The following is an 11193-nucleotide window of genomic DNA, read 5'->3' on the forward strand; positions in this document are numbered from 1 at the left end:
AATGCTGTCTGCCCTCATGGACAGTAGCTCTATGATGTCTGCATCTTTCCAGGTCGGAGATTTTCTGGACAGCACTATGCCCCTCCATCATGACACTGGCATTTAAGTCAGATCTAACCACATGGACGCACGAAACGTCACCGACACGCCCTCTCAGTAGGTGTGAATTTTAACCGCATGTTCTACGCTTCATTCAGACACAGAACATTTGCATAATGTCCGGAGGAAATACTAGGGGGGGAGCAGTAGAACAACCGGCTAAGTTCGGACTTCCATATGACCGTTTATGTTGTTCAGATATACGCCCCACCCTTTTAACATCAGCAGAACCTCCGGTCTTACACGTATGTCTGAAAGCGCTAAGAGTTGGATAAGAAGATACATATCCTTTTCTTCTCTTTGTAGTCTGACACTGTTAGCCTAGCTTAGCATGACTTAGATAAGGATACATATCCTTTTTAGAGGGGATGCATCCCCTGTATTGAAATCCGAAAACTTCTTATTACAGTGCATGAAAATGTACTGTACTGTTCTTCCTAGGCAACTTCTTCTTATTATTATTATTCCGCTTACCACTTTTTCCGTACGCAATTTCTCTTGAACAGTTTAACTTAGAAACTTCATAACGTAGGTCTTCAAACAGATCGGGTTGGTATGACTTTTCAACTTTGATACTTTTTAAACTATTAAAGAAAAACTTAAAAATCCCCATAGACTTAACATTGCCGATTGTGACATCATAATACGGCCGTTAAGCAATTAGAATCCTATGGCAGGTGTTCAGGCCACCTGCAGCCTCAGGCTTTAAGCATACAATCTGGGTCAATTAAGACTACACATCCTATTCAACTGTTTCCTCTGCCCAAAACTGTTTCAAAATAAAAGTCCTCACTACAATAATCCACTGTTAAACAATGTAACCCATTAAACTACTGAACTTTTTACATTCAACTTTTAAACGGTCTACTTTTAAACTATCATTAAACTACTAGCTTTCTATCAACAACTTTTAAACTATCTACATTCAACTTTTAAACTATATACATTCACTAGCTGTCTATCAACAACTTTTAACTCGTCATCAACTGTCAACACTTTTCATCAACTATGACTCCTACCCACTGTAGCTAGTTAGCATGTTAGCATTGCTAGCATTTTTAACAAAACTGCTAAAAATGATTAGCTAGGTTAGCTAAGTCACATGGTTAGCATAGTTAGCATGCTAGCATGTCAGCATGCTAATTAGCATTTTTAGTAAAATTGCTAAAAATGATTAGCTAAGTAGCATAGTTAGCATGTGAGTTAGCATATTTAGCAAAACTGCTAAAAATGATTATCTAGGTTAGCTAAGTAACATGGTTAGCATAACTACTAAAAATGATAAGCTTGGTTAACTAAGTCACATGGTTAACATAGTTAGCATATCTGCTAGAAAATGTTTAGCAAAACTGCTAGAACATGTTAGTTAAGTTAGCTAAGTAGCATGGTTAGCAGAATTACAAATCTTAGCATAACTGCTAGCAAACATTAGAGCCATTCCAACTTTCAGTTATCGTCAAATATCTACCTATACACAGCCATTAAACTATTTGAATATCAACATTCATTAAACTGCTAGAAAACGTTAGCTAAGTAGCATGGTTAGCATTGCTAGCACTGCTATAAAACATTAGCTAAGTAGCATGGTTAGCATAGTTAAAAATCTTAGCATAACTGCTAGCAAACATTAGAGCCATTCCAACTTTCAGTTATCGTCAAATATCTACCTATACACAGCCATTAAACTATTTGAATATCAACATTCATTCAACTTCCAGTCTGTCAACAACTTTTAAACTATTTACCTTCAACTTTTAAACGGTCTACTTTTAAACTATCATTAAACTATCTATTAAACTAGCTGTCTATCAACAACTTTTAAACTATCTACTGTCTATCAACAACTTTTAAACTATCAACTTTTATTAAGCTATGCAACCACCATGTCTATCCTAGCATCACCGTAGTAACCATCTCTGTATTATCTGTTTTAACTATACATGATATTTTACATCACAACTTTAGCATTTTCATGCACTGGTAATTCCTTGGAATTGCATTTCTAGTTATTATTATTATTTTTCTTTTTACCTTTTTGTGCGCGCTATTCAGCCCAAACCGCTTAACGTACAAATTTGGTTCAAACACCGTTCCGTAGATCTTCCAAGGCTTTACCGTCCTATCCGTTTTTCATTTTTGAGATATTTGTAATTAAAAGTGTATTTTTCCCCCATAGACTTGAATGGGGGCTGTGATGTCATAATAGAGCTGCGCTCGTTAAGTAGTTCTCAGAGCAGTTCCCAGGCTAATCAGAACACTGGCACAGGTGTCACCTGTGAGGAATTCAACTGTCTCAGCCTCTAAGCATACAATCTAGCTCTACCTGAACTACACATCCTGTTAAAGTGTTTCCTGTGTGTCAAAATAAAAGTCCCAGCCATATCTCATGCATTCAGCATTATATCTCAAATATGGACTCAAAGATGAAGTGAGTTGATGTTGGAGGTTGAAGGTCAAATGTCAAGGTCAAAAACACCTTGAGTGTTATATCTCAAGAATGCCATGTCACACAAGATTCAAATTTGGTTACTCCAAAAGCACCTTTGCAGGTATCACAAGCTCAACAGCCCCACCAACACCCTAACCAGCAGATTGCATCCCCTCGTGTAATTCCTCGGAATTGCATTTGTAGTCTGACACTGTTAGCCTAGCTTAGCATGACTTACTGGAAGTGGTTTACACTAGTTAGCCTATAATTCTAGAATTATATAAATAGCCTATATTAGGACAATCAAACAGTGCTTTGTCCTCACCCTCCACTTCACCTTTTTCAGGGGTTGGTGTTTCTTATTTCTTGTCCTGGTTATTGCATTGCATGTAAATGGACTATTATCGCTGTTCTTCTTCTTCTTATTCTTCTTCCGACCAACTTTGACGTTCAAAGGCTCTAAAACCACTGAACCGTTTGACGTCCTACAATATTACAAAGGTCTTGTAACGGAGATTTGTCCAATGTATTTTTCACATTTGTGAACTTTATACTTTTTGAGATATTTACGATAAAATAGCAATAAATTCCCATTGACTTAACATTGACCGCCGTGGCGGCAACTTTTAGCATTATGACGTGACCTCCAGCTGAAAGCAATCAACAGTTGAACGTGACCTACCGCTGGCCCTGGAGCTGTGAATCTTCTGAACGTCTTCGCCTGCTGTGCCTTGGTCACTTTATTTGAACTTTTCACTGTAAAACTCTTCTTCAGAGGCACATTTCTCGAATTACAGACAAGGTAAGTGTTCCGGTTTTTGGTATTTGAGTCATTTATGTCGTCAAACATTATGTAATCTTAGCGTGTATGAAATGATGGGTCACAAATAACTAAACTAACGTTATAACGTTAGGTAACGTTAACGTTAGTGAAATAGTTGATGTTAGCACCTTGCTACGTTGATATGTATTATGTAAGGAAACCCACTGTTAATCAACGTTAATATGTCGTCAACTTTACAGTGACAGATTAGCTGTAGGTTTCAATAGCTAACGACAATCAAACGTAATGCACTAACGTTACATTTGTTCATTAGGCCTACCTACCAGGAGTGTTTTAACTAGAACGTTAACGTAACCAGAGAAGTAGGCCTACAGATACTAGGCTCTCCCAGAGGAAAGAAAATGTTAAAATGAGAGCTCCTCTCTTTCTCAATTGTTTCTCCTAGACAATAATGAGATCACAGTGATATAAAAATGAGATTATTGCTTTTGTCTCCCGCTTCTCAGGTTTGTCTCTGGAGCAAAAGAGTTAAGTTATCTCAGTGTAGACTCCCTTTAATCTACAAATGAGATCTCATCAATATTTTAAATAATGCTCAGTGTTGTCTAATTTATACATCTCATATTTTACTCAGGCTGATCCACCAGAGAGCTCTCTCTGTAAACTCATGCAATTCTCATTTCAGATCTTTTTGGTAAATCTCAGATTAGGCTCCATCAGTTCTGTAAAAGAGATCTCTTCACAAGCTTGAACCGTTCTCATTCTAGTTATCTCAGTTTAGTCCTTTTTTGATTTACAAAAGAGATCTCAGCAAAGGCTTATACAATACTCAGACTTGCTCAATTTATATATCTCATATTTTACTCAGGCTTATCCATCAGAGAGCTCTCTAAGTGAACTCATTTAATGCTCATCCAGACCTATTTGTTTTATAAATTAGTCTGATCTGTAAGAGCTCTAGCTGTTGTAGCTGTACAACAATTCTCAAATGATTTTCATTGGCTTATTTGTTTTAATTGCACATATTTTCAAGTTCACATTTGCAAACAGTAGGCCTAACCATGTGATGTGACCACCACACATGACGATGCTCTGACAGGCCTCTGAAGTTCGCTTACAAAAAAAGCTACCATCTATGCCCATATAAGGAGATCACCTGTTAAATTCTCGCGCAGGCCAGGGAGACGACGAAATCGGAGAGGCAGACGTTTTCCTGAACGCACTTTTGTCTTCAACCTTCCGAGTAGATATTATAATCAATGGTACGTGAAGGCGGCACAATTTGATTTTTGCTACCCCAGAGCTAACTTGCGACTTGTTAGCAAGTTAGAGAAATCAAGTTAGACTCCAGAGGTCTATGATGGTCGGACGTGACAAACTCGCGTGCAGAAGACTCCTACCAGAAAATGCAGTCTAGATTTGGCGCCCAGTGAAACCAATTGAAACGGTGTGTGGGTATGAAGGATTGTGCGGAACTTGCCACCACGAAAACTCAGAGAAGGTACATTAACATTTTGGTAATTTGCTAACGTTCTTGCATATTTTTAGACTCAATATATCATTGAACAACCTGACGAAGCAGCACATAAAGTTAGCTAGTTAGTTAATGTTAGCTACTTGTAAGTTACATCACTGGCTGTGCCGCTTGTATATAAAGCTAACGTTAGACAATTTAACGTTGCTAGCTTACTTTGCCTTATACAGCTTTAGTCTGTATGTTTTGAATGGTGTTAAGCCATGCTGTAGCCAAAATGCACAGAATTTTAAAATGTCTTTTGGATGTCAGTCAAGATGACGAAGCTAACGTTATTGCCACTGGTTTAAACTGGTTCCAGCTCAATGCCACTGAAAAGAGGCCGACAGCTTCTTAAAAAAATGGAAGACTACGCTAGACCATCAGATCAAATTGCTGAACAAACAGCGTACCAAAATGGTAAGTATATTTTTCCCCACAATATGTTCTCACTTTTGTTTAACCTGCTATAAATTACATATTGTAACAGGAGTGAAAGGGCATTCTTGTAACCCAGGTAAATTAGGAAAGTAGCGTTGCTGCGGTCGAGGGATCGAGAGATAGGCAAGTCAGCATCTGCAGTCATGAATAACTTACCAGTCAACATTTCTTTTGCAATTAATAGAATCTGTAGCATGCAAATCAAACCAGCTATTAGCCTAACTGAAATAAAACCATGATATATCTAGGTATGGTGAAGGGTATGTGATGTGGGGCTATCCATCTATCTTTTAATTACAAAGGCCAAGGGAACTTTATCCTGAGTCCATTCAATAACTGGCCTTTAAAAATAAAAATCTGCCTGCCTCTATGGGATTTTAACATAGGGGGTTCCTTACTTATGCCTCCTGTATTTTAAGGAATAACATTTATTAATTTACGATACCTGGTTCATTCACAAAGAATATTGGTGTGTTTAAAGGTTGGATTTTTTCCTCATTTTTTAATTGAGGCATTAAGATAAATTTCCAACAGATTATTGTATTCCTCTTTTAGTCATTTCAGCCTGGTTGTCTTACCTTATGCACAGTTGATGGTTTTATAAATACACCCCTACACCAATAAATAGTTCATGTAGACTGTCACACAATGGTAAGTGGAACATTGGCCACAGGTTGTAACAACTTCATTTTTTACCATTCTTTGCGTAGGGATGTGTACACAAGGATGTGTAACTTGGGAATTACAACAGAAAGGAACACTTTTCAGCTAATCAAAATCAATGACTGGAACTGTCAGTTTCAGAGCTGTTATTACCACACTGATAGATTGATTTTGCTTTTTATTTGCAGCCTACGTTATGCACTGTGGAACGCTCTGCGGATGGACAGCTGTGGAATCCACAAAGGTCAAAGAGGCTTTTGTTACAAGGGCTGGAGGTTCCAAAACATCCATGAAGCTGGGGTAATTTTCTCTTATTTTAAATTATTTCCAATTGTGGTGAGCATTATTGGTGGGCTTTTTATAAAGGGTAGGCCTCTATTGCACTAAAAGTATTCAACTTTTATACAGTTAACGTCAAACTGTGTAGCTACGAAAGTTACAAAATCACATTGTCATAGAAATGATAGAGGCGAAATTTTAAGATATTTTACAGATGAGCTGAACATACATCAAAAGTAAAAAAAAAATGACATGGCCAAAATGATTAATATTTGTTGTATGGTGTATACTGTATTTTCTGTATTTTGTTTTTGTTCTTGACAATTGTCAGTGTCTCTTGAGTGATCAGAGCTAAATGTTTTGGGCTAATTTAGATGTAATATTGAGTCATTGTCTTTGATTTACCGAATTGACCCTAAAGCACTCCTACTTGTTTACAAATCACTTAAAAGGACAAATCCGGTATGAATTGATCCATAGCTCTTGTTGGAAATCACTGTGTGCTGTTCATAGGAAAAAGAAAATGTGGCACAGCCAATTCTGAGTTATGGACAGGGAAGTATAGCCCAGAGCCGTATAGAAGTACTTTTGGTATTCCTGACCTAATGCAGGGTAGCCGCGGGGTCTTAAAAGTCTTTAAACGGTCTTAAATGTCATGTTCCTTAATTAAGGTCTGAAAAAGTCTTAAATTCCGTTGCCGAAGTCTTAATTTAAACGAAGGGCTTACATTTTAATTATACTAGCCTGCAAGCAAGGAGAAATGGGGGAAAAAACAACAACAATGTGAAAATTCAACAGGGGGTTGCGTAACATCAGAGATCGTCTAATTTAGTGTTGCACGGTGCACCGATACTACAAAAGTGTCGCAATAGCTATTAGCAGTTGTCACAATACCTAATTTTATTAGTATCAATACTTTTAAAGGAGAATTCCGGTGTGAAACATGATACCGAGTGTGAACGTATGTTTCATAGCCCATCTCGGCTTGTCCCCTGCACTCCAAAATCTGGCACTAGTTAGCCGATGCTACCAACAGCTTTTTCAATGGTGGTGCTTCGGCATCGGGCTAGCCATGCAAATAAATCACTGTTTTACACCATTTACGAGGCTCAATGTATCTCCACACTTCATTGGTAGACTTCCGAGGGCCCTGACATTTAAAACGAGACATTGAGAACTTTGAAAAAGCACTGGTAGTTTACTTACAAGACGATTTATACAGACAGTATCTTCACGAAGTTTAGCGTTTGCAGGCATCTTGAATTTAGTCACGATAAGTCGAGCTACGAGTAAGAATGAACAGGTATGATAAGGGATCAGATTCCAAAAATAATTCAGTGGAAATGCATGTATTCCAGTTGCTGCTACTGGAAGAAACTGGAATCCATACATTTCCACTGAATTTTTTTTGGAATCTGATCCCTTATCATACCTGTGAATCATTAAAATACCATTTATTTGCATGGCTAGCCCGATGCCGATTCCCTGGAAATCCAGAGTTCTCGCGAGAGCACAATTTCAATTGTGCCCGCAAGATACTCTGGCCACGAGCAATGATCCAAATTTCTTCTATCTCTCGAGCGAGAGGGACCAATCAAATCGGTGTAGGCGGGACAAAAGCGAGCTACACTGATGACCGACACTGGTGAATTGTTGTGATTGGTCGTAGCGTTATCCAACTGCGTGCAGTGAGAGTTTCAAATGCATGCTTGGTGCCGCCCCTCGAATTGGGCCATTTTCATTACTCGTGGCCAGACCCTTAATCTGAAAGATTCCAGGGTCTGGTTTACCAGGCTACGATGCCGAAGCACCACCATTGAAAAAGCTGTTGGTAGCATCGGCTAACTAGCGCCAGATTTTGGAGTGCAGGGGACAAGCCGAGATGGGCTATGAGACATACGTTTACACTCGGTATCATGTTTCAACACACTTTAGGTCAATATCACACCGGAATTCTCCTTTAAGAATGACCGTGTTCTTGTTCGTGTGCACAAGGTATGCTTCTAGTGCCTCCACCCCAATCCTGTGGCTATGCGTCTTTTCTCCTCACACACATATGCGCAGCTGTCGTGCCATAAACAGCGAGACGTGGATGCTAGTTTAGCTTAAGTGATTCTGTGGTAACACATAATAATAGGCTAATATCAAGTTGATTTGCTCACTTGCACCTCTCAACTTTGTGTTGCTAACCTACCTAGGCTATGAGATGTACGTAGGTCTACTATTGGGTTTAATGTCATTTAGAAATAGGCAGCGCAAACTTTTACATCTGGAGAGAGCTTCTTGCTAACTAATTCTGCTAGCTCAGGTCATGTATGTCATTCGTCATTAGTGCTAAAATCATTATTGAACATGATCCCTTCTACGAACTTGATAGTTTTTTATTTACATTTATTTTATCTAATGACAGACAACAATGAATTGCATCCACATATCCTTATACATTATGTGCAACTATTATTCACTAGCCTAAAACCGTGAGACTGAAGGCTACAGTAATTACTCACGTATTTCTTAAAGTGACAAGCACTCAATTACACCTAGGCCTACACACCACATTAAAATTTGCCTAGGTGTAACAGTTTAAAAATAAATATTAAGTATTCAAATGACTAAATATGTTTAGCAATTAAGCAGATTAATAGTAATTATGCAGATTAAAAAATACTATACATTAACTGTACACTTTATATGAATTTGAAGGTATATGAAATAGAAACATTTTCTGTGTGTGTGGAAAGAGTCAAGCAGAATCTAAGATGCCCACTGGTGTGAATGATAACACTATATTCAATATTACTGATGATGTCAAGGTGGTCTGGGCCCCCAAATCAAATAGATTTTTTAAGAATTATCGAAGAAGTATCGAAATCGCTATTCTTGATGTGGTATCGGTATCGAAACAATAATTTTGGTATCGTGACAACTACACTAGTCTAATTTCTTGGAATATGCGCAAACAATACTTTGGGTTTTCGCACCGGCAGTAATAAATCAACATAATCAGTCAAAAGGAGAGGACAGCACATCATGGGGAAGTGTTGTTTTTATTGTCATTATGGATTTGATCTGGTGTTTTACAACCGCATAATGGGTGTGATGTAGGTCTTAATTTTCATGTAAGTGGTCTTAAAAAGGTCTAGTCTTATTTGGGGTGGTCAAACCTGGGGAAACCCTGTAATGGAAAGAAGATACCGAAGGCTTTTTTGCCATATTGAGTCAGCTTTACTTTTTACATCAAGGCTTTGAATCAGTTTACACCAGATTTGCCCTTCAATGAGACTGTGTGACATGTTTCAGCAATACTCATCACTTAAACCTCACTGATCACAGGAGAAATGTTCCTGTTGAAACCCACTATCAGAACTAAACAAGGCAACGCTGCATTTAGTTGTTATGCGTCCTGTTAAGCTCCCAGATGACAAAAAAAAATTGCCCAAATTACTTTTTTGACCTCAGGACTCTGAACTAAACTATTTTCAGATGCCCATTTTTTTTTTTACACTGAATAGGCTTAGTCCAACCAAAACAAGGTTTTGCCTAGCGGTAAACTGGATAGGGGTTAATCCTAGCCTGACAATACAGTTTACTCACTAGATGAGGTGAGGGAATTCAACAAACTTGTTTAAGCTTGACAAATATATCAATAAAATCTGTTTTTCAATTGGGCAACATATAGCAAATGTGAGTGGTAGCTATCACATCCCCCATTCTGTGTTTAAGTGATTAATAAGGTGTGTCTGATCTTTGTGCTGTATCAAAATTCCCACAGTTATGAAAGCAGACGGTCAAACAAATGTCTTACTTTGTATTTTTGAGTGGCTCACAAACTAACAATGTTCTATTTTCTGCTCTTCTCTCCCTCCCTTTGGTTGGTTCCACCACCAGGATAAAAGACGCAGATTGACCAGCCCACGCTTTCATCCACCATTGTACACAGTATGGCACGCTTTGGCACAAGTTCAGTTTGTTTATGTTATTGTTTATTAGTTCATTTCTCCATGTTGTATGATTTATAGATTGTAGATGATTTATAGATGTATTGTAACTCCTACTTCTCAACAGTTTCTAATTGCAATGTCTCCTCATTTGCTCTATTATTTCTCCTAAGGAGAAACAAGTTGTAAATGAGACTACACTCAAACATATAAGAGATCTCCCGTATTTCTCCTGCTACTCAAACTAATATCTCTTATGTGACTCCATCTGCTCTATTATTTCTCCTAAGGAGAAACAAGTTGTAAGTGAGACTACACTCAAACATATAAGAGATCTCCCGTATTTCTCCTGCTTCTCAAACTAATATCACTTATGTGACTCCTACTTGTCTTATTGTTATGTGTCTCATCTTTTGCTTGTTTTATTTCTCCTAAGGCAAAATTAGGAGAAATAATTGTGACAAAAGTAATACTTAAATGATCCTTAAAAGAGAATCACCATTTTGCCTCTTTAGCAACAGAAGGGATACAAATTAGAAGCAAAAGTTTCCTCTGGGCTGGTTCTATTCAACATCAGGTCACTGGTTCTATTCAACATCAGGTTGTCAACATAGGCTACAATGTTTACTTGATCTACTCATTTCTGCATTGTTCTGGGCTATAAATTTAAGTGTAGCCTGGCACGTGAATCAAACTTTACAGTTGTAGTACATTGTAATCTGTAGGAAAAAATGTGGCTGACAGACCTAGCAAGCTGTTTAAGTTATAGCAGTTGGTTATCAAGATACTTAGTATCAGAATGATCCGTCCTTACTCATATGATTATCAACAGCAACAACAGACCCTTTGCCTGCAAAGTTTTCTAAGCTGTTTACGTTTTATATTTTAAAAAAAATATGATTACCTATCACCTATACTAAAACTGAAAACAATAAAACACAGAATTCTGCTTTGTTTGCAATTTAATATTATAGGCTAGTATTTAACTACCAGTAGCTTGATGGTATTGTAGGCAGGCTTGGAATTTCACCATTCTGGGGGCAAGGCC

General features: G+C 37.8%; 1 long non-coding RNA gene across 1 annotated transcript; it reads left to right on the forward strand.

Annotated features, from left to right (window-relative positions):
• Window positions 1–4769: 4769 nt before the first annotated feature.
• Window positions 4770–10402, forward strand: LOC121680266. The gene is made up of 4 exons (XR_006021623.1): window positions 4770–4812; window positions 5147–5244; window positions 6117–6228; window positions 10096–10402. It is a non-coding gene; the product is annotated as an uncharacterized LOC121680266 (long non-coding RNA).
• The last annotated feature ends 791 nt before the right edge of the window (window positions 10403–11193 follow it).

This window comes from Alosa sapidissima, chromosome 13 (assembly GCF_018492685.1).
Source record: "Alosa sapidissima isolate fAloSap1 chromosome 13, fAloSap1.pri, whole genome shotgun sequence".
Lineage (NCBI taxonomy): Eukaryota > Metazoa > Chordata > Actinopteri > Clupeiformes > Clupeidae > Alosa > Alosa sapidissima.